The sequence below is a fragment of the Dioscorea cayenensis genome, chromosome 20 (genome assembly GCF_009730915.1).
Source record: "Dioscorea cayenensis subsp. rotundata cultivar TDr96_F1 chromosome 20, TDr96_F1_v2_PseudoChromosome.rev07_lg8_w22 25.fasta, whole genome shotgun sequence".
Taxonomy (NCBI): domain Eukaryota; kingdom Viridiplantae; phylum Streptophyta; class Magnoliopsida; order Dioscoreales; family Dioscoreaceae; genus Dioscorea; species Dioscorea cayenensis.
The window spans coordinates 22303697-22309550 of NC_052490.1; the positions used below are offsets into that span (position 1 = coordinate 22303697).

The following is a 5854-nucleotide window of genomic DNA, read 5'->3' on the forward strand; positions in this document are numbered from 1 at the left end:
GATGACCTTCCGTTGGGGCTTAGTTGCAAGTGCAACGGAGTGAAGCATTGAGGTGATTTTAGCATCTAGGCTTAATTATGGCTAGGGACCTTTCTTCTGGACCAAAGGGTTAGGTCTATAATTAGGAAGAGATTTATCACTTGGAATCCCTAGAGCTCATTGCAATTCTATGCGAGTGCGAGGTGTTGAGATTGTTCGATTTCTCCTCCGGGACATGTGTAGAATTAGGTATGGTTGACCTTAGGTTTAGGACCATGTAGTTAAGGATGTCCATGACTCACTATAGCATTAGTTAGGAAGCATAATAGAGGGTTCTTGCACTTGAAACTATTGTCCTTGGGGGAGCAATACCCGGGTACCCCATCTTTATCGATTGCCTTACCTTCTCCTTACTCGTACTTTCTCTCTTGTTTATTTGACTTTTGTTATTTCACATCTTTTGGCACACAAATCACTATTCCATCTTTCACTTAGTAAGAGACAATATAAGTATTTTTACTCCCTACTCCCTGTGGATACGATACCCCCACTCGCCTGGGGAATTATTACTTCGACAACTCCGTGCACTTGCGGAGCACCTGTCAAAGCCCTAGCTTATTTCATCCTTTAGCACTTCACTCTATTGTGACCGCAAAGAATTCTAAGAAATGGAGGTATGATAAATCATGCCGAAGGGGAAAGGGACACTCCGCTACCTCTTGACTCACCCTCTTGACCTTCTCCAATCTAGCATTGCCTAACCCTTATGGTGTGCCACTCATCCACAAATGCTACCATAATGGATTCTCAACCCTAGAGTCACTCTAAGGGAAAAATCATTCAACAAGCATTGGAGATTGGAACTCAATTAAAAACAACAATTAAGGAAAGCATAATAGAATGTCAAACAAATAATAAAATCCTAGGGTTTACAAGTCCAAGCACCCACTAGGGGGTTTAACTCTCTATGGAGCAAGATACAATCAATAATGAAATTGAAAGTAAAAACAAGTAATCTATAGGAAAAGCCCCTCGTCCTCTCCAAAGGTGCCCCTTGTCTAGCCTAGGGCAAACCTCACCGAATCGGTGCCGACAAAAGCTCCCCCAATAACTATCTTCCAAGGGAATCATGGTTTCAAAGCCGGAGAACCACACTAAAAGCCTTGCCAAAACCCCTCTAAAACCTAGCTGCAAGCCTCTCCAAGGATGGAGAAAACATGGGAAAAAGGATGCTGAAATCGGGCTCGAAAATGACTTAAAATTGGTTGGAATCGGGTATCCACACGCCCCTGTTGAATTTCCACAAGGGCGTGGGTAATTTCTACACGCGAGTGTAGATTTTCTGGAATTTTGGTTTTCTATGGGCTATAAACAGTAATTGCTACAGTATTTTGCTACATTATTTCCCTTCCAAGATTTCCTCAAACGGTGCATTCACGATCTATTTTAGCTTCTTCCTTCCATATTTGGCTTCACAACCCTACATGCGCAAAAGAACACTAATACACATGTATTAGCGCTAAAATTTGATAAAAGTGGTGCACATCATAAGGAAAGAATACTTTGTATTCTTAACACATAAGAACTTATCAGTTGCATGACCATTGCCCTAGTATTAGACTCACCAAGCTTGGAAGGAAAACACGTATAAATATGCCTTGACCATTGGGTATTTGTATCCCTCAATTTCTAGAGTTAAGTACTCACCTGTATTTCAACCCTAGCTTGAGAAAACGACCTTGCCCATTGCAATCATATGAGGATTTGGACAGAATATATTCCGTATCTAATACTTATACTAGATTAGGGATCAATTGCCATGACCATCGGGATGGCCAAATCTAGGGTTTTCTCAGTCCCCAATTGCTTGTTAATTCAAACTTCCTTATTGCAATGTTAATTCAAACATCCATGACAACACCTTAACCCTGATTATCTCCTGTATCTAGCCTTTATTAACTACATTTTAATTGCATTAGTTTAGTTTTCTTGCATTTCCCTTATCACTCGGAGTTGTAGGTCAAAACAACATTGCAATAAGGAAGTAAGGGTAGCTTCTCAGGCCCTTTGGGATACAACCCTCTCTTGTTTAAATGAGAGGTCTTACTTGACAACCCCATGCACTTGTGGGACAAGAATCAGGATCTGTCAGATTAGTTTGAGTGAGACAGGATCTGTCAAGATAAGTGTGGAAGTGGGTCAGAAAGAAGAAATAGCTGGTAATCAACTACAAAGAATCTCAAATTTTTCATAGACAAATCTTAAGGGAGTTACGTCGAGTATTTTTTGTCTCCTTTTGTGGCAAACAATTTTGAATTAAAGCCAAATTTAATCCAATTGGTGCAACAGATGTGTCAGTTTAATGGATTTCAGGATAAAGACCCTTATAAGCATCTTAGAAACTTTTCAGAAATTTGTGACACTTATAAGGTAAGCAATGTTTCTGAAGAAGTAGTTCATCTGAGACTCTTTCTATTCACCTTGCGAGGAAGACCCAAGCAGTGGCTAAATTCCTTGCCCCATAGGTCTCTTCAAAACATGGAAGCAGACTTCCAAAGCATTTGTTGCTCGATACTTTTCCTCGCTAAGGTCACCAAATCTCATAAGTGATATCTCCGCTTTTTGCAAATTGGAATCTGAATCCTTATATGATATATGGGAAAGGTACAAGGAGGTGTTGAGAAAATGTCTGGAATACGGAATTGTTGAATGGATGTAAATCTGGATCTTTTATAATGGACTAAATACTTACATCAAACAGATGCTTGATGCAGCCACCAGAGGTTCATTGTGTAAAAGCCAACCAATTGTAGTACAAAGTCTGATTGAAGAGATGGCAACAAAATGAGTATCAATGGAGTTCGAAGAGGAATAAACTGGTGAAGACTGCCAGTATTCATCAAGTGGATGTCATCACCACTCTTGCAACATAGGTTGAAGTAATAACTAAGAGATTGGACACCATGTAATCTCTGCCTTCAAGCTCAGGACCTACTTATGATCATTCTAGCCCCTCATGTGACCTAAGCTATCCCTCCTCCATTGAAGCAAGTGCATAACAGATTGAATAAGTGGATTCCCTTGGTCAGAACCGTTATTTCAGAACAACCCATATAGCAACACATATAATAAGTGATGGAGAAATCATCCATATTTTTCTTGGAGTCAGCTAGGATAGGGACAGTTGGCACAACAACAGCAGCAGTATAAGCCTCTACCTCAGATTGCACAACAATCATAGTCCTCATCCTTCTTAGAGTCTTCCAATGAGCTTACTAGTTTAATAGCTCAATTCATCAAGAGTATAAAGACTCAGTTCACTCATCATGAGGAGATGATCAGGACCACCAATGCAACTATGAGGAACTTGGATCACTAGGTTGCCCAAATGTCTAAGCTTCTGGAGGAAAGGCTACCCGAGACCCTCCCAAGCAACATAATAGTGCACCCAAAGGAATCACTAAAGGGTATGACTTTGATAAGTGGAAAATAGCTTGCAAATTCTCTTAAGAATAAGCCTAACAAGGAGGTTAATGAACCCACAATGAGTACCGGTATTAGCCCTCAGCCAATGCAGAATAGAAAATAGAAGAACATGGTAAAGACACAACTCAAACAACCAAGTATTTACCAAAGCTTCCTTATCCTATCAAGTCAAGGAAATACCAACAAAAGCAGCAGTACAAAAAATTCCTCGACATGTTCAAAACTCTGCACATCAATGTTCTATTTGTTGATTCTAGCCCTATCACGGCAAGGAAAGATCAACAAGAGCTTCCTTGCCCTATCAAGGCAAGGAAAGACACAACACAAGCAACCAAGTATCTACCAAAGCTTCCTTACCCTATCAAGGCAAGGAAAGACCAACAAGAGCAATAATACTTTAGTAGGTACTGTAGCAAAACACTATGGCAATTTATTGTAGCAGCTACTATTCATAGCCGGCCAAAAAAGAGAATTTCAGAGAATCCACATGGGCGTGTGGAAATTCCCAAGTCCCGTGCGGAAATTCCATAGGGGTGCCTATAGGGGCATGTGTAGGCCTGATTCCATCCCTATTTAGGGCCGATTTCAGCCCCAATTTCAGGATTCTTTTCTCTATCTTTTCCCCAACATGAGAGAGAGCCGCGGCTAGGGTTTTGAGAGGTATTGGAATGGGATTTGGAGAGGTTCTACGGCTTGGACATCATGATTCCATTTGGAAGAAGGTTATTAGGAGAGCTTTCGTCTGCACCGATCCGGCGAGTTGTATCCTAGGCTGGACAAAGGGACCTTTGGAAGAGTCGAGGCTTCTCCACAAGACCATTGTCATGACTATCGATGGGGTTTTCTATGGATTATTTGCTTTTACATTCAATTTCATTATTGGTTGTAACTAGCTCCATGGAGAGCTAAACGCCTGATAAGAGCTTGTGTGATAAGAATGCGAAGTGTTCTTTCCTTATGATCAGCATTACTTTTATTAGGTTTTAATGCTAATATGTGTGTGTTCATGTTACTTTTATGCAGGTAGGGTTGTGAAGCCGAATATTAAAGAAAGAAGCCAATGTGGATCGTAAATACACCATTTGAAGGAAATCTTAACAAGGTTCAAACGCGAAGACATAAGTTGGGTTCAAGATGTGAGAATGTGTGCCAACCACCTTGTATTCAAGTCAGAACAATGATTTGGAGAGGCACAAGGGCAGTCATATTCAAGCATTCTGGATTGTGCATGTATAACAAGGTCTCCACTTATTGAAGAAGCAAAGTGATCTACGATGCAAACATGTGTCCGCTTGCGTTACCTCGATGAAAGCATGGATTCGGGAGTATTTCGGGCAGGTACTGTAGAAGATACTACAGCAATACTGTAGCAAATCACTGTAGTGGTACTGTTCACAGCCGGTCAAAGAAGGAGTGAAATAGAGAATCCACACGGGCGTGCGTTAATTCCACATGAAAATGTGGAAAATCCACAGAGACACCCATAGGTGCGTGTGGATTCCCGATTCCAGCCTATTTAAAGCCGATTTCAGCCCCGATTTCAGAATTTTTTTCTCCATTTTTTCCCCAACTTGAGTGAGGACTGCAGCTAGGGTTTTGAGAAGTATTGGCTAGGGATTTAGAGAGGTTATACGGCTCCAACATCGCACTCTGTTTGGAAGAAGGTTAGTGGGAAAGCTATCATCGACGTTGATCGGGCGAGGTGTATCCTAGGCCGGACAAAGGGACCCTTGGATGAGTAGAGGACTCTCAACAAGACCATCACCATGACTATCGAGGGGGTTTTCTTTGGATTCTTTATGTTTACATTCGATTACATTGATTGTAACTAGCTCCATGGAGAGCTAAACCCCCTAGTGGGTACTTGGATGTGTGAACCCTCGGATGTATTCGTTTCATTGAACCTCTTTACGGATTTAGCTCTTCTCATGGGGATTTACACGCCATAAAACATAGTGTCTGATGAATATCGCAACCTCCTTCCTTTACCGCCTCTGGGGGAAAGACAATGCACCCGTCACACAAATGCCATCACTTCGACTGAGTTTATGTATTTGCTAAGTATGGTCTATCAGACCCCGTATCATTTGGGATTTTTCATTGCTGACTCATTCCACCATTACGTGACTGACACCAGGGGCACACAACTTTTGCGAGACCATACATCACTCGAATGCTTACGTGGATGAGGCTTCTTGGGGACATGGACCACTTGGCCACAGTTGGTGATACAACCCTATCTTCCTTCGCAGCCTACACTCAATGAGGGTGATTTCACCGTACCATCCCAGGGGCGTTGCTGCCCCACCTGCGTAGGGACTTCTTCCTCGGTTCTAGTGATTATGATCGACCCTCTCCATCAACTAGGCATCTTCACTTTTCTTGCATT

The 5854-nt window shown here is 41.7% G+C and overlaps 1 non-coding gene across 1 annotated transcript; it reads right to left on the reverse strand.

Annotated features, from left to right (window-relative positions):
* Positions 1-2575: 2575 nt before the first annotated feature.
* Positions 2576-2682, reverse strand: LOC120252419. Its single transcript, XR_005533949.1, has one exon. It is a non-coding gene; the product is annotated as a small nucleolar RNA R71 (small nucleolar RNA).
* Positions 2683-5854: the final 3172 nt, after the last annotated feature.